The 25,063-nt window shown below is 46.5% G+C and overlaps 1 protein-coding gene and 1 non-coding gene across 2 annotated transcripts in view; one reads left to right on the forward strand and one right to left on the reverse strand.

Annotated features, from left to right (window-relative positions):
- The window catches only part of Ankh (ANKH inorganic pyrophosphate transport regulator), a 157,716-nt gene that overhangs the window by 41,292 nt on the left and 91,361 nt on the right, over window positions 1-25,063 (forward strand). The gene's annotated exons all lie outside the window — the stretch shown is intronic.
- Window positions 22,878-22,987, reverse strand: LOC123454348. The gene has a single exon (XR_006633318.1). It is a non-coding gene; the product is annotated as a U6 spliceosomal RNA (small nuclear RNA).

Below are 25,063 nucleotides of genomic sequence, written 5' to 3' on the forward strand. Positions count from 1 at the left end.
AGTGCCTCTTTTCTCGGACCATATCCCCAATGCTCAGTGATACAAGACTATATGTCATAGATCCTTCAGTTCTTTCACACCCCAGCCTGTAAGCCAGACATACATATTTTTACAGATAAGGACAGGAGACAGAGAAAGTTGAAGGAAATCTGCCTGCAGCGCACAGCAGCCGTGGTAAGCCGAGGAGCTGGTGCAAAGTGCAGTCCAGCTCTGGAGTCTCGACCCCCGACCAGCTGCTGCTGCTGCTGCGTAGCTACTAACCACTCAGCTTTAGATTGCTTTCGTCTCGGCCACGCAGGGGCAGTCCAGACAAGTGACAGGGCCCACCGACAGTGAGTGACCCACCAGGCACCTGTTCGTGGCTCAGCTATCAGCTACCTTATGAGATTATCCTGCCTCTCATGGTTTACTTTCCTCGGATTCCTAGAGCTCCCAATTTAACAGATGCTGTTTGGGGGGCGCTCATCACTAATGCTCTGGATCTCCCTCCCTCCCTTTTTTCTTTCTTTCTTCTTTCTTTCCTTCCTTTCTTTCTTTTTTAACCCATTGCTTTTCTGCATGACAGAGTTTTGCTGTATCTAGTCCAGGCTGCCTTCAGATTCACTATGTAGCTCAGGCTGTCCTCAACTTTGTGACCTTCATGCCTGGCTTTTTTTCTTCCATTTCTCTTCAGGTGAAAACTTTTGTTTTAATACCTGTCTTGGGATCCTCCTCAGTGAGAGCTGATAACTGCAGTTCAATACATTTTTTTTTTCAAAATTCTCCTTCTCTCAGTTTATCTTTTTAAATTTTTTTTTATTTATTTGTGAGAGAAACAGAGAGGGGGAGGAGAGTGAGTATGGACACGCCAGGGGCGGGACACTGCAGACGAACTCCAGATACAGTGCCACTTTGCCTCTGGCTTTATGTGGGTGCTGAGGAATTGAACCCAGGCCGTCAGACTTTGAAAGCAAGTGCCTTTAACCACTGAGCCATCTCCCCCCTCCCCCACTTTTTAAGTGGAGGCCTTCTTCAAGTCACAGTGCCGTGCTCTGAAACGACCATTTGACTGCCGGCGAGTGTTTGGCATGCTTCAGGTTAGACCATGTAGGCCTCTGTTACAGCCCTGTACTTATTATAGACAAAATCCCACGGCCTTGTTTCTAGGTAATGGCCACAACCCTTTACTTATTGTCTCTTCTGTGGTGCTTAAGTTGGAACCCAGAGCCTCACCACACAGGAGGCCAGTGCCACATCCCAGCCCTGCAATGCCCTACTTGAAGCTGCCGTTTACTTTACGTCACTTTGAAAAAAGCCACGACAGCATGCTCACTGTCCAAGGTGGTGCATGACCGCTGGGCTGGCTTCCAACAGATTCTTTTCTTTATTGTGGTTTGTTTTTTTAACTCCAGACACATGCGCCGTCTTGGTGCACCTGTGTGACCATGCACACTTGGATCACTTTATGTGTCTGGCTTATATAGAATCTGGAGAGTCAAACACAGGTCCTTAGGCTTTGCAGGCAAGCGCCTTAACCTCTAAGCCATCTCTGTAGCCCCAAACTCACTTTTGCGGCATGCGTTTTGTGAGGTCCATACCATAGAATCAAACTATCATGAATGTGGAAAATACACTTTGGGGCTGTGGGGAATATCCTAATTGGTACAGTATTTGCTTTGCAAGCATAAGGACACTGTATACCTATGTAAACTGCCAGGTATGGCAGTGTGCACTTATAATCCTGTCTCTGAGGCTGAGACAGGGACTCCCTGGGCCTCACTGACCAGCTAGTCTAGCCTATGGTCAGCTTCTGACCAATATAAGATAACACACATCTCTTTGCACTGGATTCAAATCAGAAGTAAAAGATTGAGCTGGGGCTGGAGAGATGGCTTAGCGGTTAAGCGCTTGCCTGTGAAGCCTAAGGACCCCGGTTCAAGGCTCGATTTCCCAGGACCCACGTTAGCCAGATGCATAAGGGGGTGCATGTGTCTGGAGTTCGTTTGCAGTGGCTGGAAGCCCTGGCGCGCCCATTCTCTCTCTCTCTCTCTCCCTCTCTCTCTCTCTCTGTCTATTGCTCTCAAATAAATAAACAAAAAAAAAAATTAAAAAAAAAAAAGATTGAGCTGTAGCGCTCTGGTTGAGAGAGGCCTTTAAGCATACTTGCTGCATTGCGTCTGCAGATTCTGTTTTGTTTATGATATTAAAATGTATATTAGGGCTGGAGAGATGGCTTAGCAATTAAGGCACTTGCCTGCAAAGCCAAAGGACCTAGGTTCAAGTCTCCAGGACCCACGTAAGTCAGATGCACATGCATATGTAGGTTGCAGTAGCTGGAGGCTCCAGTGCACCCATTCTCTCTCTCTCCTTTTCTCTACCGCTCAAATAAATAAATAAAAACATTTTTTAAGAAATGTATGTTAAGCCAGGTGGATTTTCAAATAAAACACAGCTTCCATGAAAAAAAAAAATATGAGTATGGTGGCACAAGCCTTTAATCCCAGCACCTGGGAGGCAGAGGTAGGAGGGTTGCCATGGGTTTGAGGGCACCCTGGATTACAGGTCAGTCTGGGCGAGAGCAAGACCCTACCTCGACAACAAACAAACAAACAAACAAAAAAGGAATGAGCTAGACATGAGCTCCTCCAGGCCAGTGTACATATCTTTCAGGCGTCAGTTCTCACGGGAGCTCTTTATCCGGCTTCTTTCAGAAGCCCTTTCCAAGCAGGGACCTCGAGGGAAGGTTTAGCTCATCGGTGCTTCTCACTGTCACTTAGGATGACACTTCCGAAGGCTAGAACGCGAAGGACTGTCCAGTCCCGGCTGAGCGCTGATCGTGTGTTTTACTGCAATGTCGCCGTGGCTCCGTGACGTCTGATTCAGTCAGTGTCCTCTCTCCTGCCGGGTTACAGATGAAAAAGCAGAGCACAAGTGGCAGAGGAAGTGCATTCGGTCTCCTCCTCTCACACTTCGTGTAAACACACTTACTTTGATAAGCAGATGGCCCAGATCCCTTTGTTCTTTAGTCTTTTTTTAAAAATATTTTTTATTTTTATGTATTTATTTGACAAGAGGGGAAGAGGCAGAGAGAAGGAGAACGGGTGTGCCAGGGTCTCCAGCCCCTCACTGTAAATGAACTCCAGAAATGTGCACTACTCCGTGCGTGCATCTGGCTTATGTGGGTCCTGGGGAATCAAACCCCGGTCCCTTAGCTTTGAGGGCAGGTGCCTTAACTGCTAAGCCATCTCTCCAGCCCTGGTCTCAGTCTTGGCGGTCCGGCTTCTAGAAGCTGTTCCACAAGCCTGTGAGCACTGACCGTGCTCGGTGGCGTGGATTCATGGTCTCCCGGAAGATGTCAGAGCCCCCCACACTGCAGACTCAGAGATGTGAAAGGGAAGTGTCAGACCCCTCCTTGATAAGCGAAACGGCGCGTGCGTGGGCAGGAGGGAGTCAGGCAGGCTGCCCATTCTTGTGCAGCAGTGCCTGATGCGATCGCTGCTGCCAAGGTCGCTCAGCCCAGTGTCTGCCGACCAGCCCGGGAAAGGCCTCTCCCGAGCAGCTGTCGCACGCATACCTAGAACACCAGCGCTCAGAAGGCTGAGACAGAAGATCAAGAGCGGGAGGCCACTGTGGCCTATGCAGCAAGACTCTGCAAAAGAAAGGCAGAAGGGGCTGGAGAGATGGCTTAGCGGTTAAGTGCTCGCCTGTGAAGCCTAAGGACTCCGGTTCAAGGCTCAGTTCCCCAGGTCCCACGTTAGCCAGATGCACGAGGGGGCGCACGCGTCTGGAGTTCGTTTGCAGAGGCTGGAAGCCCTGGCGCGCCCATTCTCTCTCTCTCTCCCTCTATCTAGCTTTCTCTCTGTCTCTGTCGCTCTCAAATAAATAAATAAAATATTAAAAAAAAAAAAGAAAGGCTGAAGGAAGTGGAAGGGCTGGGGTGTGGAGAGAGGGAGAAGACTTAGCGGATGAAGATGGGTGCCATATTGCTTGCATTTTCTTTTTCTTTTTTTTAAAATTTATTTTTGTTTACTTTTATGTATGTATTTGATAGTGACAGACAGAGAGAAAGAGGCAGAGAAAATGGGTGCTCCAGGGCCTCCAGCTGCTGCAAACGAACTCCAGATGCATGCGCCCCCTTGTGCATCTGGCTTACTTGGGTCCTGGAGAATCGAACTGGGATCCTTTGCCTCTGCAGGCAAATGCCTTAACCTCTAAGCCCTCCAGCCCAGTTTCCCTCCTTTTTAATTTTATTTTTTGTTTATTTTTATTTGTTTATTTAAGAGTGATTGACAGAAAGAGGCAGAGAGAGAGAGAATGGACATGCCAGGGCCTCCAGCCAGTGCAAATGAACTGATGTTTGCGCCCCCTTGTGTATCTGGCTAACATGGATCCTGGGGAATCGAGCCTCGAACTGGGGTCCTTAGGCTTCACAGGCAAACGCTTAACCGCTAAGCCACCTCTCCAGCCCCGCATTTTCTTTTTCTTTAAAAAATACTTAACGTTATTTGCAAGCAGAGAGAGATAGGAAGAAGAAAGCCAGAGAGAATGGGCGTGCCAGGACCTCTGGCTACTACAAGTGAACTCCGGATGCATGCTCCACTTCGTGTAGGAGGCTTCACATGGGCACTGGGGTATCAAACCCTGATTGTTAGGCTTTGCAGGCAAGTGCCTTAACCACTGAGCCATCTCTCCAGCCCCCTCCCTTTTTTTTAGTTTTGCAAGGTAGGGTCTCACTCTAGTCCAGGCTGACCTGGAATTCACTATGTAGTCTCAGGCAGACCAGGAACTCACAGCAATCCTCCTACCTTGGCCTCCCTGCCTCCCAAGTGCTGGATTAAAGGCATGTGCCGCCAGGCCTGGCCCTCCTGTAGAGAATAATTTGAGGATAGAATCTGTAGGTAAGGGTCATATTATCAGTGTATCATCTCATAACTACTTCAGCCAGGAAAACAATCACCTGCCCACTGAAATGATGGTCCTCAGGATGCAGAGACGGCTCAGCAGTTAAGGCGCTTGCCTGCAAAGCCTAAGGACCCAGGTTCAATTCCCCAGTACCCACATAAAGCCAGGTGTACAAGGTAGCTTTTATACAGCTGGAGTTCGTTTGCAATGACTGGAGGCCCTGGCACTCCCATTCTCTCTCTGCCTCTTTCTCCCTGTCTTGCTCTTTCAAATAAATAAAATCAAGTGATGATTCTCAAGTGGAAGGAAATGGCCATTCTGTATCCACCAGGGAATCCTCACCATGGTTTTTTGTTGTTTTTTTCCTCTGGTCCTGGTTTTGAAACTTCTGGATTTTGGGGAAAAGGTTATTATGTGATCTTGATCTGTAAGAGGGATGGAGGAATGAATGACTTGAGGAAAGTTCAGCATTAACGCTGGGAAGTCCTGCACATAGCAACACACTCAGGTTTCTAGAACAAAGGAGAGTCACTGGCATGTGTTTTAAAGTGAGTATAGTGTGAAATCCTGTCACATGGGGTCTTCCTCTGCCCTGAGGCCTCCCTTAAAAGTGTTCCCCTTCTAAGTGGTTCTCAAGGACATCCACACCTTCTTACTGCTGTGCCCCAGCAGACCTGTAATGCGTTGCTTGTGCCTGGTCTCCAGGGTGCCACCTCCTGCTCTTTACACACACCCACATGGGCCAGAAGAGCCCAGGGTGGGCACAACAGGAATTGGAAGTAAGGAAAGCATGTCCACCCCTTAGGGTAGAGGCCAAAGCAAACATATATCTAGGTCATGGGGGGCAAGAAGTAGCTGCAGAGATAGTCCCCCAGTAACTTGGGATTTGTAAACATTTTGAGGTGGTGTGAGTGTAGCTTTAGGGATAAAAAAGCAACGTTGCTAAACTAAAAAATAATTTGGGCTGGAGAGATGGCTTAGTGGTTAAGCGCTTGCCTGTGAAGCCTAAGGACCCCGGTTCGAGGCTCGGTTCCCCAGATCCCATGTTAGCCAGATGCACAAGGGGGCGCACGCGTCTGGAGTTCGTGTGCAGAGGCTGGAAGCCCTGGCGCGCCCACTCTCTCTCTCTTCCTCTATCTGTCTTTCTTTCTGTGTCTGTCGCTCTCAAATAAATAAATAAATAAAAATTAAAAAAAAATAATAATTTGACCATAACTGGAAAAGAACAACAGCAAATCTAACCAAGAGAGCAAGAGGGTGTTAAGAATTCAGATGGGGGCTGGAGAGATGGTTTAACGTTAAGACGCTTGCCTGTGAAGCTTAAAGACCCAGGTTCGATTCTCTAGGACCCACGTAAGCCAGAAGCACGAGATGGTGCATGCATCTGGAGTTTGTTTGCAGTGGCTGGAGGTCCTCGTTTGCCCATTTTCTATCTGCCTCTTCGTCTCTCAATAAATAAAATACTTAAAAAGAGAGAGAGAGACAGAGAGAGAACTCAGATGAAGGCCTCTTGTGCCCAGCACCTCCATACTGGCTGCTTGCACCAGCGTCATCCACCAAGGACGTTAGTTGGTCTTGGCAGTCAGTTAGCGCTGAATTGGTTCCAGTTTGCCCCTCACATCTGTCCTGTTTGGCACAAAGAAGCCGCCAATTGCCCTGAACTTGCCTGGCTTTAGCAAGACTGGTTGTCCTTGGGCACTTGATTGCTTCTGGTGACCCGTTGTGACCTCAGTCTGTCTGGGGTTTTTGTTGTTGTTTGTTTCGAGGTAGGGTCTCACTCTAGCCCAGGTTGATATGGAATCCAGTATGTCATCCCAGTTGCAGTGATCCTCCTACCTCTGCCTCCTGAGGGCGGAGATTAAAGGCCTGTGTCACTATACCAGACCACTGTCAGGCTCTTGTCATTTATTTTCTGGTTTTGGAAAAGTTACTGATCTCTTTCAGTTGATAATTACATACAAATTAAGGGCTGGGGATTTAGCCCAGTGGTAGAGGGCTTGGCTAGCAAGTTTTGAGGTCCTGGATCCAGTCCCTAGCACCATAAATAAATATACATTAATCACTTGTAAGGATCATGCAACAGTCTCTGAAAATATTTCAATTTCAGCATTGCCTTCCCGCCTGAATTTCAGTATTAGCCATCTCGACATGATCAAAGCGATGCGGGACCCACTCCTGCTGGGCGGAGCCTGGTTCGGGTACAGGTGGAGGTGGCAATGTGGCATCAAACTCAGGAGATCTCAAGGAAGTAAAGTTCAGAAAGGGAAGGTGAAAATTATATCGAACCAGAAGCTGGCAGAGAGCCAACCTTCGTGATTCCTAATAAGAGAGTTTGAAAAAGTTTCATGAAGAGGGATACGTTCTGAGAAATGTGTCACTAGATGATGTTAGTATGTGAACATCATGGGGTATTTTTCATAAACCTAGATAGCATAGCCTATTGAAACTGGAATCTTGGGGTTCCTCAACCAAACAGGAATTCCAGGATAGGAATTGGAGTGTCCATGGATACTTACTTGTCCAAGAATTGAAATCCACACAGACCGGTGGGTAAGATTTAGAGATTAGAGAGATTTTGTTAGATTGAGAAGAAAGTATAAAGGACTCCTGCCTGGGAGAAGGCAGGAGAGGATGGAGCCCATCGGGAGACTTAAACTGGGGGCATTTATAGGTTCTGAGCAGGGACTGAGTTTGACCAGTCGAGGATCAGGCTCAATCCTTTCCCGGAACCGCTTCCTTCTAGGAAAGGGGACCTCCTGCATAGGGAGAGAGAGACTCAGGTTCTTTATGGAAAAACAGATCTAGGGAACTCCTTTAGGCAAGTAGAAGAAGCCAGGTCTTCTCTGACCTCCAGCAAAGTGGAGCCTGCAAGGGCAGGCTCGGGGACATCCCGCACTTTAATTATTACATGCTTAGGGTACATGACAAACGCAGGCCATCATTGACTGAAATGTATTAGGAGGGTCATTACTGTATATGTTTAGAGAATGCACGGCTCACGGTGTAAGTATTAGGTGTTACTTCTTACTGAGGTAAACTCGAGTTGTGTACAGAACTGAATGAAGGGAAAGGCATGGATTTGAGGATGTTAGCCACCAGAGTGCACAATGCTGACCTCTAGCTACTAGGCACTAGTTTCTTTGTTGTATCACATCCCTAGTTCATGAGGTGACTTGCTCTGTGAATCCATCTGGGAACCTTAATTTCCTGCATGTAGGTTCTGTCACAGCCTGCCCAGCTGGCAGGCGAGGGAAGAGTAAACGCCGTTGTCTTCTCTGTTGCCCGTGTCGGGGGACCAAATCCAGACGCACTGCAGAAAAAAACGCTTAGTCAGTACAGGGTGTTGACTCTACCTGGAACTGCTTCTGTTCATGTGGCATGAGATGGGCGCTTCACCCCGAAAACCCAGTACTCATGCGAGGGAAAACACACCTCAGTGTGTACTTTCACTCATTTGCTTATCAGGTCAACGGAGCATGCTGCGAGTCCCCCTGCAGACGTGGCTTAATTGTCTTAACCTCTGTGGTCTCTTTAGTTATTCCTTCAAAATACCAGTTAGGTCTCTTATGTGAATCTGCAGTTGGTGTATTGATCATGCATGTTAAATTACCCAGTGCCACTGGTACTTGAACTTTATTTTTTTTTTATTTGTGTGTGTGTGTGTGTGTAGGGGGGGATGATGTGGCCATTCCAGGGCTCCTTGCCACTGCAGACACATTCCAGATGCATGTGCCCATCACTTGGTAGTCTGGCTTTATGTGGGGACTGGGGAATTGAACCCAGGTTGGCAAATTTTACAAGCAAGCACCTTTAACCTCTGAGCCATCTCCTCAGCCCCTTTAATTCACTTTGGTTAATTTATTTATTTGGAGAGAGAGAGAGGGAGAAAGATTGGATGGCTCCCAGGACCTCTTGCCACTGCAAACGAACTGCACATTGCAAGCATCACTTTTTGCATTTGGTTTGACACGAGTAACTGAGGCATCAAACCCTGGGCTGTCAGGCTTCACAAACAAACACCTTAACCACTAAGCCATTACGCCAGTCCTTTAAAAAAAAAAAAAAAAAAAAAAGATAAAGCACAATTCTGTGACCCCCGAGGACGGCAGTGTTGTCTTTGAGTTAGGCACTGTTTTCTTAGGAGATTCTGCATGGTCAGTTAGGACGGGTCAGCTCATTACCAACTTTATCAGTTCCATTGATTTAGGTCCCTCTATTGAACTGAGAAATGTTTGCGAAAGCACTTAGAAGTGGAGATTTAAGCAGATGTCAGGTGGATGCAGCCCCTCATGTGTGATAGAGCAGGAGCTGAGGGACTGCGGAATGGCTGAGTCGTTAGAATCTCTGTGTACCAGCGTGTCGACTCAAGCACTTTTAACCATGTCACAAGACTGCCGGAGATGGCCCCGTTGTGGCCTCACCTGCCGCGACCCCAGTAAGCTTGGTCGGTAATGACAGTCACCCAAGGAAAGCACCTGCTTTCCTCATATTTGTTCTGTGGCCTTTGTTTTTCCATGTTTGGTTATGAGTTTCGTAAAAACTTGAGAAACAGACGGGAGAAATGGTTCAGTGGTTAAGTGTACTTGCTTGCAGAGCCTGCCAACCCTGGTTTACTACCCCAGCCTCCACAAAACCAGAATCATAAAGTGTCACAAGTATCTGGGGTTCGTTTGCAGTGGCAAGAGACCCTGGTGTGCCCATGCTTACATTCTCTCTGTCTCTCTCCCTTTCAAATAGTATGCATGTATGTATGTATGTATATATATATATATATATATATGTGTGTGTGTGTGTGTGTGTGTATGTGTGTATGTGTGTGTGTGTATATGATCTAGTTGGCTTGTTTTTTGTTTTGTTTATTTTTATTTGAGAGCGACAGATAGAGAGAGAGAGAGAGAGAGAGAGTGGGCACACCATGGCGTCCAGCCACTGCAAACAAACTCCAGATGCATGTGCCACCTTGTACATCTGGCTTATGTGGGTCCTAGAGAATTGAGCCTCGAACCGGGGTCCTTAGGCTTCACAGGCAAGCACTTAACTGCTAAGCCATCTCTCCAGGCCTTGTTTTCGTTTTTCGAGGTAGGGTCTCACTCTACCCAGGCTGACCTGGAATTCACTGTGTAGTCTCAAAGTGAGACTGCATTGAGATCATTGAGATTCTCCTACCTCTGCTTCCCAAGTGCTGGGATTAAAAGCGTGTGCCACCATGCCCAGCTTGATCTTTCACTTATTTATTTACTAGAGAGAGCGCGCGAGAGAGAATGGGTGCTCCGGGGCCTCCTGCCACTGCAAACAAACTCCGGATGCATGTGCCACTTAGCATTTGGCTTTTAGCCTCTGAGCCAGCTCCCCGGCCCCACAGCTGTGTTCCTTATCACTTGTTCTTCGATACAACTTCCGTGGCATTGTGCCGACCAGGTGTTGTGTTCACCTTTCTAGGTTAGAAACTGGAGTCTGGTCACCGATAGGATCTTTGACAGGCTAAGCCAGGTTGAAAGTCGAAACGCCCAGCAGCCGGTTCTGTGGCTGGGAACAGGGATAATTCAGTAGAGACTTTGGTCTAGGCACTTCATTCGTAAGAGCCAAGGGACCCTTTTATAGCGTATCAGAAGTAGGCGTGTCTTCAATCACTACCACCGGGGATTACACGATCTCAAAGTTTCACTGCATTTATTAACCTGCAGCGTTGAGGAATGACTTCCTGTTCTGACTGGAACACAGCCTACCTCATCTGGGAACTGGGAGTGGGTCTTGTTTGGCTCTTGGGCAGAATGCCCTGTTGAAGTTTAGCATTCATGACTGTTGACTTGCATCATTCCTTTCTAATCCAAATGTAGCTGAGTTTTAAAATTAAAAGTGATCATGCCTTAAGTTTTTAAAATTTATTTATTTGAGAGACACAGAGCGAGGCTGATAGAGAGAGGGAGAGAATTGGCACACCAGGGCCTCCAGGCACTACAAATGAACTCCAGACGGATGCACCACCTTGTGCATCTGGCTTACGTGGGTCCTGGGGAATCAAACATGGCTCCTTTGGCTTTGCAGGCAAGTGCCTTAACCTTTAAACCATCTCTCCATCCTGAGATAATGCTTTAACATATCTGTATTAATGTGAGAAAATGACTAATTATTGTCCTTTATGCTTCTAGCCAGTTTTTAAAAATTATTTTAAATTTATTTGCAATCGGAGAATAAGAGTGCCAAGTCCTCTATCCACTGCAAGCGACCTCCAAACGCATGTGTCACTTTGTGTATGTGGCTTTATGTAGGCCCTGGGGAATCAAAAGTGGGTCCTTAAGCTTTGCAGGCAAGTGCCTTAACCACATAGCCATCTCTCCAGCCCCAGTTTCAGTTTTGATTTTCAAACAAGACAACATTACATTAAGCAGGCAGTCATTTCTAGATTGAGTCTTCTTGACTTTATTCCTTTTTTTCTTTTCTTTTTTTTCAAGGTAGAGTCTCACTCTAGCTCAGGCTGAACTGGAATTCACTATGGAGTCTCAGGGTGGTCTCGAACTCATGGCGATCCTCCTACCTCTACCTCCCAAGGGCTGGGATTAAAGGCATGCGCCACCACGCCCTGGCCTCGTTTTTTTTTTTTCTTTTTGTCAATAAGAAATCTGGAAAAAGTGTCATTTCTATCCCCTTTAAATTTTTCTTGCTCCTATTTCATCAGAACTGTCCCCTTCCACTTCAAGGGAAGGCATGGTCTTGCTAATGACAGATGGTTTTGCCTGGTGTATTTATGGAGCCAGTTTTGTCCTCCACGCCAGCTGTCTGGGCCTCTGCAGTCTTGGTCAGTAAGATACTCTTACATACCGCCTACTGTTCGTCGGGTTTCTGTCTGCTGCCTGTTTATCTGGGCAGCACCACAGGAAGAAGGGGATGGTTAAGTGTGGAAATGACTTCTGAAGTTCAAAGTCATGTGTGTATTGTGATCTCAAGTTTCATTGAGAATATCCACTTAGTTTCTATCTCTGTCTCAATTTCAGAAGTGTTTGTAGGAGTCAACCAAATTCCATGCTATATTGCTTTCCTGCCATATGACATTTCCTTAGCAAACTATTCATTTTATAAACAGAATTTCTTCTACTTTAAATTTACGATCGTTGGTTCTGACATTCTGAATGATAGACAAAACGACATTGAAGTGCATGGAAAGCAGTCTGGACCAATCAAGTGAATGAGCCAAAGCTTTTTGGTTTTTCAAGGTAGGGTCTCACTCTAGCCCAGGCTGACCTGGAATTCACTATGGAGTCTCAGGATGGCCTCAAAGTCACGGCAATCCTCCTACTTCTGCCTCCTGAGTGCTGGGATTAAAGGCATATGCCACCACGCCTGGCCAAAGTTATTTTCCTATAAAATAGTTTAGGTTCACGCCTTGACCTTTCAGCAGTCATGGTCCACCTCAGATGCACAGCTCATGTTAGGTTTTTCTTAGTGATGTAAAATTATGCATGCTATAATTAGTACCACTAAGCCCAGTTAACCTCACAATAATTCCCACATTAGTAGCATTTAACAATAGGTACATAGGGTACAAGGAAAGGGCAGAAGTGGTTTTCATGTATTTCTTGCATTTGAAAATCTGTAGTGATGTTTGCCTTTGATTGGTAGAGTCTGTGTGTTTGGATAGCCTCTGAATGCACCCCGAACTGTCCTGCAAAACAAAGGCAGTTGTACCTTTGTAGCCATGCTAAAAAGATTTTCCAATGGCAGATTCTATCTCTAAGCAGATGGGCCCAGGGAAGGGTCATGGTGTGATGCTGCCATGGGCTATTTCTGAAGTGTGAAATATTCACTGTGTTCAGATGGTGAGGAGAAAGCTGCCTTCTCCAAGGAAGCATCTCCTGCGGGGCTATCCAACAGAAATGTCATACGAGTAACAGAGGAAGTTAAAAGTTTTCTCGTTTCCTCATATAAGAAGTGAAAATAAATGGGTGGCAGTAATCTTTCTTTCCCAAAATATTTTATTTATTTATTCATGGGAGGGGTAGGGGAGGGAGAGAGAATGGGCACACCAGGGCCATCAGGCACTGCCAACAAACTCCAGATGTGTGTGCCACCTTGTGTATCTGGTTTATGTGGGTCCTGCAGAGCTGAACCTAAGTCCTTTGGATTTGCAGACAAGTGCCTTAACTGCTAAGCTATCTCTCAAGCCCAATATTAACCTTAATACTACATTTATTTAGCCTGGTTTATCCAAAACACTATCATTTCAACATGCAATAGAATCGTCGTGGACGTAATCTCTTTCTTCTCCAGTAAGTCTGAACTCCAGTGTTCAGTCTCAGTTAGAGCACATTGCAGCCCAGACCAGTGACTTCCCAAATGCTCAGGAGCTACATGTGGCCAGCGGTGACAGTGTTGGACAGTACAGGTCAGAAATGATCATAAACGAGCTCATCAGTTAACTGTCAACTTCTGATGGAGGAGAGAAGGGAGACCATTTACTGAAGAAAATTAATGTCGGTTCTAGAAAGGGAACTGTTGGTGGGACATTTTGGAAACTATAACTGTTCCTGGTGTTCGTTTGCACAGGTGGAATGCTCTTCCCCAGGAGAGTCGGCTTTATTTTCACGGAGGAAAGAAGATAAAGGAACCTCTGATTTAATGTTTGTCATTTCCTTAAGGAAATTAAAACTCTGCACCAGAGAGCCATAATGTGAAGGGTTCCGTATTTCTCTCGTGTATCTAGGTCTCCTGTTGCCATAGCTACGTAGATGGGGTACAGTATAAATGAATCACTTCAGTTACAGTCGTAACACTTTCTTTAATTCTTAGATTATTTTCAACCAAAACCTGTCTCTGTTGTATCAGATTTCCCCCCTGAAAATGTGGAAGTTTTGCTTTAATGTTTGTGGAAGGCTCATGCTTATATTTTTATTCATTTATTAGAGTGCACAAATACGTGTGTGTGTGTGTGTGTGTGTGTGTGAGAGAGAGAGAGAGAGAGAAAGACGATGCCAGGGTATTTTGCTGTTGCAAGTGAACACTAGCCACTTGAGCCACTGTTTGTGTCTGGCTTATATGGGTGGCTTAGGAATTGAACTTGGGCTGGCAGGCTTTGAAAACAAGTACCTTTAACCGCCAAGCCATCTTTCCAGTCCCAGGAGATTAATGTTTTGTTTGTTTGTTTTTCTTCTTTTTTTTAAATTTTTTTTGTTTATTTTTATTTATTTATTTGAGAGCGACAGAGAGAGAGAGGGAGAGAGAGAGAGAGAGAGAGAATGGGCACGCCAGGGTCTCCAGCCACTGCAAAAAACTCCAGACGCGTGCGCCTCCTTGTGCATCTGCTACGTGGGTCCTGGGGAATCGAGCCTCGAACCGGGGTCCTTAGGCTTCACAGGCAAGCGCTTAACCGCCAAGCCATCTCTCCAGCCCTGTTTGTTTGTTTTTCAAGGTAGGGTCTCACTGTAGCCCAGGCTGACCTGGAACTCACTCTGTAGTCGCAGGCTGGCTTCGAACTCACAGTGATCCTCTGCCTCTTGAGCATTGGGAGCAAAGGAGTTCCGACCATGTCCAGCAAATTAACATTAGCATAACCAGGAGGAAAAAGGCCCTCTAACGTGATTTCAGATGTTCCATAGTCCTCACAGATCCAGGCCATAACCAGCTAAAACAGTTTGTGTTAACTTACTACCACTACTTGTCCCTGAGTCATTTGATCTCGTTTTCTTCCCTGGGGCTTCTCTGGAGTGGAGGCTGTTCTGGGTCATTCCATTTCAGAGGAGAGTAGGAGCCATGCCTGGAAATTCTAAGTAAGGTGATGCCAAACTGTCACCCTGGCTGGCTTAAAGCATTGTCACATAGACCACCCATGCTTTTGATGACTCTCCAACTTTTGAGTTCATTAATGTTGATTACTGATGGAAGTTTTATTAGATTATTGAACTGGGTGGATTCATAATGGACGGATGTGTAATTTAAAATGGATCTAAGAAGCCTCAGATCTGCTACCATATGATAGTGGATTCTCATTTTATTTTATTTTCGAGGTAGGGTCTCAGTCTATCCCAGGCTGATCTGGAATTCACTATGTAGTTGCAGGCTGGCCTGGAACTCACAGGGGTCCTCCTACCTCTGCCTCCCGAGTGCTGGGATTAAAGAGATCTGCCACCACGCCCACCAGATAGAAGTAGGGAGAGAGAAGGAAAAAAGAGAGAGAGAAAAAATATCAGCATGCCAGGGCTTCTTGCCACTGCAGATGGCATGTGTCACTTGGTGCATCTGGCTTTACGTGGGTACTGGGGAATTGAACCCAGGCAGTTAGGTTTTGCAAGCAAGCCCCTTCACTGCTGAGCTCTCTGTCTCTTGTTCCCTTTACCCGAGCTCTTACGTTTTAAACCATACTGCTTCTATTATCATAAACAGTTTTTTTTTAAATTTTTATTTATTTATTTATTTGAGAGCGACAGACACAGAGAGAAAGACAGATAGAGGGAGAGAGAATGGGCGCGCCAGGGCTTCCAGCCTCTGCAAACGAACTCCAGACGCGTGCGCCCCCTTGTGCATCTGGCTAACGTGGGACCTGGGGAACCGAGCCCCGAACCGGGGTCCTTAGGCTTCACAGGCAAGCGCTTAACCGCTAAGCCATCTCTCCAGCCCCATAAACAGTTTTTATGAGACAGATGAAGCCAGTCTCGGCTGAATGCTGACCTTATGGGTCACGTAGCCAGGTCTGTGACATTGCTGCCATCGTGAGACAGTTATCTGGACGAAGTGCTCCGGGGGAATCCGCAGCCTTCTGTTTCTTCACGTGTGGCAGCAGGGTCACGCTGCCATATAAAGCCGGGTCTGTCTCCCGGACTGGGTGTGTGCGTCAGTGCAAGTAAGGAAAACTGGTCAGTCTCTGGAGGAACACACAGTGCATAACAAGGGCTCAGCGAGACTATCAACGCAACTGTATTCTCATGGTAGTTCAGAAATACCTGCATTCTTTATGGATTTATTTATTTATTTGGTTTTTCGGGGTAGGGTCTCACTCTAGGCCAGGCTGACCTGAAATTCACGATGCCGTCTCAGAGTGGCCTCGAACTCACGGTGATCCTCCTGCCTCTGCCTCCCGAGTGCGCCACCACGCCCGGCTTGTATTCTTTCTTGAACTCTTTCCTCCCTTTTGTTCTTTCACTCCCTTTTCAGTCTCCGTATTTCCACCCTTCCACCTCGCTCATTTCCCCTCGTGTTTATCGATTTCCATCATTTTAGGATTACATGCAAAAGGTATAAAAACTGCTGCACCACGTGCGGTCAGATGACCTGTGACACATCATTAAAGCCGGGCTGCCGAGGAGAGCCGCGGAAAGCAAACAGAATCAGTAAGCCTTGATTCGTTTCCGCCCCGCGGCCAGCCCTGCGCTCCTTGATGCCTCCTTTCCGTCTGCCCGTGCGCCATAAACAACAGAAAAGGGAGCTCTTCTGTCTCCAGGAATTGAGGCATCTTCTCCAGTAACATTTGCATTTAGTAAACACTGTGCCATGGAACCATCCAAGATGGTTTTATATTGCTTTTGAGTTTAAAAACAGAAACCTGGGCTGGAGAGATAGATGGCTTAGGAGTTAAGGAGCTTGCCTGCAAAGCCTGAGGACCCATGTTCGATTTCCCCAGCACCCCGTGTAAAAGGCAGATGCGCATGGTGCTGTGTGTGTCTAGAATTCGTTTGCAGTGGCTAGAGGCCCTGGTGTGCCCTATTGCTCTCGCTCACAAATAACAAATTAATTAATTAAATTAAAACAAAAACAGAAACTTGAGGCAATCTGTGTTTGAAAGATTCATGGACTCAGATGTAGGCACACATTCCAAGCCTGTGGGCCCATCTTTTGTCACATCCCAAATGTAAGCTTTATTTTTTCTCTGGGTGACAGTTTATTATCCATCACTTTTCAAGAAGCTGGGTGCTGACTGCCCTGCTCTTGGGTGGCTGAGGTTTGGAGAATCTTTTTTTTTGTGGGGATGGGGGGTGGGGTGACCAGTCAGGTGCACTTGCCATGGGGTTCAGAACCACGCTGAAACACCTGGGTCTCCTGAAAACTAGTGATGCTCAAATGGAAACCTTGTGAGAGGACAGAGCCTAGGGAGCCAGCATCTCCAGGATTTTTTTTTTTAATTTTTATTTATTTATTTGAGAGCGACAGACACAGAGAGAAAGACAGATAGAGGGAGAGAGAGAGAATGGGCGCGCCAGGGCTTCCAGCCTCTGCAAACGAACTCCAGACGCGTGCGCCCCCTTGTGCATCTGGCTAACGTGGGACCTGGGAAACCGAGCCTCGAACCGGGGTCCTTAGGCTTCACAGGCAAGCGCTTAACCGCTAAGCCATCTCTCCAGCCCATCTCCGGGATTTTATGTCTCAGCTGAATCCTCCTCCTCATTCTTGGCTCTGTCCCGTCCTCCTCTCTCCAGGCACGGTGGCGCTGAGTCACACTGGGGCATGAGAGCAAGAAGTCACACGTGCAGCTGTTCAGGGTCTAGAGGAAACCGAACCTGGACTTGTTCAGTAAAAGAGCTTCTCTCCCATTTCTTTGCTTTTCTAAGCCAATCCTCTCTTGTATCTGAGCAGAGCCTCATGTTCAAACGGGGGCCATATCCTTCCCCAACTTCCTCCAACTCCTTTCAGTTAGTACAGCCAAATAGAATGTTCTTCCATTTGGAAAAGCAAGAAAATTACCAAAATATGCTTTTCACATTAGAATAATAACTGGAAGTATTTCGTAAGTGCAGAGCTCTTTTACCAGTTTATCTTCAGAAGTTTTCAAATTGGTACCAGAAAAATACCTTCTACTGGAAGCTGTGGTTAGGCAGCCCCGCAAATGTGGGTATGTAAGAAGAGAACCGTAGGGCAGAGCTCAACACTGGCATTCTCAGCTGGAACTGTTCACCATGGGCCAGTTATTTTTTTTAAATTTTATTTATTTACTTATTTTAGTTTTTTTTTTTTAAAAATTATTTATTTTCAATCAGGGAGTGAGAGAAAATGAGAGAGAAAGAGAATGGGCACGCCAGGGTCTCTAGGCACTGCAAACGCTCCAGATGCATGTGCCCCTTGTGTATTTGGCTTATGTGGGTCCTGAGGAATTGAACCTGGATCTTTCGGCTTTGCAGGCAAATGCTTTAACCGTTAAGCCATTTCTCCAGCCCCTGTGGGTCAGTTATTGACCAGAGCTCTTGGTCTTTCCTTGAAGAGTTAGAATTGTTACTTGAGGACAGAGCTGTACTTTCATGTTTGATTGTCTCATGTAACAACTAAAGATAACTCTAGGCGGGCATGGTGGCACACGCCTTTAATCCCAGCAAGGCAGAGGTAGGAGAATTGCTGTGAGTTCAAGGCCACCCTGAGACTACATATTGAATTCCTGGTCAGCCTGGACTAGAGTGATACCCTACCTCAAAAAACCAACCTCCCACCCCCCCCCAAAAAAAAAACCCTGACACTTACTTCACTCAGGACGGTTGCAGAGGTGTCAAGGTAATGCCGTGCTAGTGGGGAAGAGAGATCAGGCTCCACTCCAAAGAAGCAGAGCAAGGAGTCAGTGGCCTGCAGAACCCAAGGAGATAAAAGAGGCTGGAGGCTGCTGGCCAAACCAACCTAACCTGATTCTTGCCTAAGGCAGGCCACCGTGTCGCAGCAGGGGATAAGGCACTTGCTCACAAGGCGAAGGTGGTGAGGCAGATTGCTACCCAGGGGAAGGGTTCTGCCCGGTGTGCCGTCACACGCCTTTAACCTAGCGGTCTTTTCCAGCCCAGGAGGCATTGCTGGGTTTGCACTAACAGCCAGGTGCAGATGGGTGAGATGGGCAGAGAGCAGGGCAGAGCACGCATGGCTCCCCATCAGAAACATTCGCTCCAGTTTTGATCACTTTGGCAAAAACAAACAACAAACAAGCACAGAAAGAAACCACCGGATTTTGGAATTACCGTTTTATTTTCAGGAAACAAAAGTCTGTTTCCCCTTACCTTCATATCAAATGATTAAGTCTCTTTATAGGACTTGCAGCAGGAAATGGAAAAGGGAAGGATGGACTGTGCGAGAATGAACTGAACTAAGAAAATGTTTTATTTTCTATATTCAACCTCAAAATGTACTTTTACTGGGCTACAGTGGTGCCATTCTTTTCTCCTATGGCCCTTGGGCCTTGTAAGATTAAAAGTCAAGGAAGGGCTAGAGAGATGGCTTAGCAGTTAAGGCGCTTGCCTGCAAAGCCAAAGGACCTCAGCTCGGTTCCCCAGGACCCACGTAAGCCACATGCACAAGGTGGCACAGAAGTCTGTAGTTTGTTTGCAGTGGCTGGAGGCCCTGGGGTGCCCTTTCTCTTTCTCAAATAAATAAATAAATAATGAAGTTTAAAAAAATCAAAAGAAGAAACTAAGGTGGGTTATATTGAACATGTACTCTAATAGAAAGTAAAGAGCTGGGCTGGAGAGATGGCTTAGCCGTTAAGTGGTTGCCTGTGAAGCCTAAGGACCCCAGTTCGAGGCTCGATTCCCCAGGACCTACGTTAGCCAGATGCACAACGGGGCGCACACGTCTGGAGTTCCTTTGCAGTGGCTGGAGGCCTGGCGCGCCCATTCTCAATCTCTCTCTCTCCCTCTATCTCTCTCTCTCCGTTGCTCTCAAATAAATAAATTTAAAAAAAGAAAGAAAGAAAGAAAGAAAGAAAGAAAGAAAGAAAGAAAGAAAGAAAGAAAGAAAGAGTGAAGGGCATGTTCCAGCCCTGAGGCCCGCCTCCCATGGCTGATTTGGTGTTTAGCTTGGAAAAAGATTAAAAATGTTCAGGCATTTGTTTAGCAAAATAGGATCTTAGAGAAAGTGGCAAAGGCCCTCCTTGAGTTAAACCCCCAAGGAAAGAGGTTTCATTTGAAGTGGAAATATGTTAACACGCTAGTAAACTGAAAATCCAGTGGTCTGAAAATCACAGCTTCAGAGTGCATCTGTCGTTTGCTCACACAAGGGTAATTGTTCGCTTGTGTTTGGGGATGGTGCGGAACAGTCAGATGCTGTTAGGGCCTGTGAAGACACCGGGGTTCTCTCTCCCCCTTTCCTGCCTCTGACCTGATGTTTCCTTGGTCAGCTCTGTTTGCTCTCTTCTCTGTAGCTGGATCTGGAGTGGCTGGGCTTGTTTCACTGGTAGACTTGGGACTTTTGGAAGCCAAGTGGCTGTTTGGCTGGCAGGCTCTGTGAAGGCTTCAGAATGTGTGTGCTGCCCAGGGCAGGGGAGTTAACACATTAGAAGGCTCTATGGGCTTCACTCCAAGGGTCATGACCTGTACTCATACAAACATGATTTATCTTTTACTTTTTATTAGTCCATTTATTTCCCACCTACTTTCTTCACCTCGAAGTACCCTGGTGAAATCATAATTCTGTGTAAAATGCCATTGTGTCACCATGGAGACAATAGTGTTGAATCTAGAGTTTTACAAATGCATTGTCCCATCCAGTGATGTAGATGAAGAGGTAAGCGTGTCCTTGACAATGATTTGTAAGGCTTCATCTCATCTTAAGGTGTTTTTTTTCTCTTAAAGACTTTTAGTTTTAGAAATAAAATGATCATTTTGGAATAGTAAAAGTCAGAGAGCCCTATAGTAGGGGTTTCTAAGGGGAAAATAGAAATGAAACATGTAGGGGTATGTGTCTGTCTGTCTGTCTGTTTAGACTGCCAACAATTCCTGAGATAAATGACTGGACACTTAAGTTCATAGTTAGTGGAATTAGTCATGTCATTTGGGTATTTTTTTGTTTATTTATATTTATTAATTTGAGAGCGACAGACCGAGAAAGAGGCAGAGAGAGAATGGGTGCACCAGGGCCTCTAGCCACTGCAAACAAACTCCAGATGCATACACCCCTTATGCATCTGGCTGTTGTGGGTCCTGGAGAATCAAGCCTCGAACCGGGGTCCTTAGGCTTCACATGCAAGCGCTTAACCACTCAACTGTCTCTCCAGCCCCCTCACTTGGGTATTTTAAATTTAAAATCAGTAATAGATCTCTCCGAACCTGGTGCAGTCATGACCTCCATGCCCATCACAGTTGTAATTGTGATTTGTGGTTTTTAAAGTTCATGCTTTCAGAATAGAGCTCCTTGCCCATGAAATTTAGAATCGCAGTTGGCCTGCTCTCTCTCTTAGAGGGACTCAGAAGCCTGCTCGGCAGCGCTCGGTCCCCAGGAAGTCAAGTCACAAGAGTGAGCGAGCCTGGGCTGGATTCAGCCGCCAGCCGCCAGCTTCCTGGGCCGTCTCTCTCGTGAACAAAATCTTGGTTTCCGAGCTTATTTTGTTTGGCTTGGTGAGCTCAGAGCTCACTCTGGGGTCACTCTGAGACGGGGCTGACTCACAGGAAGGATCCCTCCTGTTGAGTCATCACCCCACTTCCTGTGGGTCCAGAGGTTTGTTTGGAGGCCTTCGATTCACATGGCCCTTAGATGTAGCCTTGGGAAGTTCAGAAAGGGGAACCGAACATTTACTCCTGTGCTCCGTCCCTGCAGAAAGGCATGTTTCCTACCCCTTGAAGAGTTTGTGCTTATGGGAAAATAGAAAACTGTTTAAAAAAAAAAAAAACCCTGAGGACAAGAAAACTGAAAATAAAATCAGAGCTTCTCATTGTGTTATGTGTATATCTCACCAACATATTTAAACATTTTCCCTTAAATGCCCACCCCTGAGTAGCATATAAACTTTCTTTTTATTTATTTATTTATTCTTAAAATTTTTTGTATTTCATTTATTTATTTGAGAGAGAAAGAAGCAGATAGAGAGAAAGAGAGAGAATGGGCTCGCCAGGGCCTCTAGCCACTGCAAATGAACTCCAGACGCATGGACCCCCTTGTGCATCTGGATTTCGTGGGTCCTGGGGAATCCCACGGTCCTTAAGCTTCACAAACGCCTTAACCGCTAAGCCATTTCCCCAGCATATAAACTTTTCTTAGAGGGACACAGTGCCTGCTAGTAGAGATTCATAATTGAGAAGGACTTACAGACAGAGCTGAGAGATTGCCCAATGGTTATAGGCGCTTGTTTGCAAAGTCTGCCAGCCTTCCCCAGTATCCAGGTAAAGCCAGGTGCACAAAGTGGCACATGCATCTGGTGTTCCTTTGCAGTGGCAAGAGGCCCTGTGTACCCAATCTCTCTCTCTCTGTCTCTCTCTTCCTCTCTCCTTATATAAATATTTAAACAAGAGGGACATATGTAAAAATGGAATATATTATAATAGGTTTACTGTTCTGATAGTTGGTTCAGATTAAGGATTGGTGCCTAAGACAAATGATGCTTAAGAATTTAGCCAGGCATGGTGGCGCACACCTTTAATCCCAGCACTCTGGAGGCAGAGGTAGGAGGATCGCTGTGAGTTCAAGGCCACCCTGAGACTCCATAGTGAATTCCAAGTCAGCCTGGACTAGAGTGAAACCCTACCTTGAAAAACCAAACCAAACAAACAAACAAAAAAGAACTATCATTGAGTTAGGTGTCACCCGTAAACACACGTATTCTGAATGCTAGGTCCCCAGCTGGTGACAGTTTGGGAGCTGGAGCCTTGCTGGGGGAGAGTCGTTACTGGGGTAGGCGTATGAATGTCATATGCAGCTCCCCTTGGCAGTGTTCCGTGCTCTGTCTTGCCGTGGTGACCCTCTGCCACCATGGAACCTCCCGTCAAGTCAGTAAGCCAAAATACATCGTTTCTTCCCACAAGCTGTTTCGGTTGGTTACTTTGTTCTTGAAATGAGAATGTAAGTGCAACAGGCATGGATGAATAATAAATCCATTTTTGAAGAAACCAGGATAAATGACAAAGAATAGGTTAAGTTTTTTCATTGCCAACATGGATTTTCAGAATGTATTTTTCCTAGTTATGTGTGACATTACTATGTCATGTAAGAGTGAGTATTATTTCCAACAGGAAAGTAAAAAGGCAATACTTGATTTTAAAACATTATTTAAGAAATGTTTGTATGAAAGAATTAAAAAAGGAAACATTTGTCTTAATGTATGTATGATCATGTACAGATACTCAATATATTTTACAAATTTTGTCTGTCATTCTTGCACAGGAGCCATTCTAACCTTTCCTGGATCTTTCCAGTTTTATTATATGTGCTGTGTCTCCTGCCTTACCATATAGAAAACCTTTGAAACAGTGGGGAAAAAAAAAAAAAAAACTTAAATTCTCCCAGCCTAAGAAGAACCATCTCGGCAGACCGCACAGAGCACTGTGTGACTCAGGACCTCTTGCTGGTAGTTGGTTGATGTCTGGGCAGGAAGAAAGAGACACAAGAAACACTTCATCCCATGCAATATAGCATAGAAACAGAGGTCAGAGGTGGGAGAACACCCTTGAGATGTGCCTTCACCTTCGCTTGCTTGAGGCTGTGTCTCAGCTTCCGGGGTCCTCCTGCTCTGCCTCCCGGCTTGCCATGGGCGCGCTGTGATTGTGGATGCCTGGGCTACTGCATCTGGCTTTACACTGGTTCTAGGGACCCAAAACTCCAGTTGTCAGGCTCCTCAGGCTTGCTGGGTTTTGCTGTTTTGTCTTTTTTTTTTTTTTAATCTAAAATAGCATGGGCTTCCGGAAGTAGAGAATGAATTCTCTAGCGCAGAGGCCCAACGTGCTTGTTTCTTCCTCTTTTGTTACTTTATCGGGAATCAGTTTAAGGATTCAGGGTCTTTTTTCCATGTACAAGCGACCCCAGGAGGACAGTTATAGCCGACAACGCGATGCTCAAGCCCAGAGAAGTGCTGCCATGGCCCTGGCCCGGTAGTATGGCCCCCCCAAGCAGCACGGCGCACGGCATCAGCCTGTACCTGTGACCCTGTGACCTGCAGTGTGTCTGTCGCCTGGCCTGCAAGCCCCCGGCCAGCCTCCGCTCACCGCCTCAGACAAGGGCCGTAGTGCAAGTGATAAGAAAGTAATACTCACCAGAGACTGCCATAAAGGGACTACTCTATTTGACTCTCAGAGGATCACTAAAGGGTAATTTTTATCTTCAGTAAAGCTAAACATTTGTTAAAGCTCTGGGCTTCCATTGGTTTTCTCCCACCCAAAGATGTCTTATATTTAAAAGTTTTGTGGTCTGGCGGGGTGCAGTGGTGAGGAGGAAGAGATCCCCCGTTGGGGAGAATGCTTTTGTTGTTGTTGTTGTTGTTTCGAGGTAGGGTCTCACTCTAGCCCAGGCTGACCTGGAATTCCCTATGCAGTCTCAGGGTGGCCTCGAACTCACGGCAATCCTCTTATCTCTGCCTCCCCAGTGCTGGGATTAAAGACATGCATCACCATGCCCAGCCATTTTTAAATTTCATTTTTATTTATTTATTTGAGAGAAAGAGAGAGAATGGACACACCAGGGCCTTTGGCCACTGCGAATGAACTCCAGACACATGCACCACCTTGCGCATCTGGCTTATGTGGGTACTGAGGAATCGAACCTGGGTCTTTAGACTTTGCAGGCAAGTGCCTTAGCCGCCAAGCCATCTCTCCAGCCCTGCCACATATTTGTTGTTGTTGTTTCTTGTTTTTCGAGGTGTAGGGTCTCGCTTTGGTCCAGGCTGACCTGGGATTCACTATGTATTCTCGGGGTGGCCTCAAACTGTCGGCGCTCCTCCTCCTCTGCCTCCCAAGTGCTGGGATGAAAGGCGTGTGCCGCCACGCCCGGCTCTGCCACGTAACTTGGAGACCATGCGCTAGACCGGCAGGGCGCTGAGCCCTAAGGCTCCTCCTGCCCGCCATCTTTCCAGCACTGGGATCACGTGTGCACCCACCAAGCTCTCCTTTCATCTGAGTGTCGAGGATCCACACTCACGTGGGTCCTTGTGCACGCGGTCACTGCAGGCACTCCACTCACTGAGCCCCCCCCGCTCCACAAATAATTTTAATTCTAAAAGGCTCCCCGGAACAGGACACTAACGAAGTGTCTGATTGCAAAAGGAACAGTTGCCCAGCCCCATAGGCTCTGCGCATCCCAGGACTGGAACCTGAAGAGTCTCTGTCACCCTCACACGGGAAGGGTGAAGGTTGCTCACAGAACCTGGCATTGGCTTTCTCAATGTAATGTGTCCTGTTAGTCAGTTTCACATGACTTTGGCATCATAAATGAGCCTAATTACCACAGAGTATCATTATAAGAGCTCTTGGTTTAGATAAAAGCTGTATCTTTTTTAAAAGTTATTTTATTTATGTATTTGACAGAGAAAGAG

This window comes from Jaculus jaculus, chromosome 13 (genome assembly GCF_020740685.1).
Source record: "Jaculus jaculus isolate mJacJac1 chromosome 13, mJacJac1.mat.Y.cur, whole genome shotgun sequence".
NCBI classification, from domain to species: Eukaryota; Metazoa; Chordata; class Mammalia; order Rodentia; family Dipodidae; genus Jaculus; species Jaculus jaculus.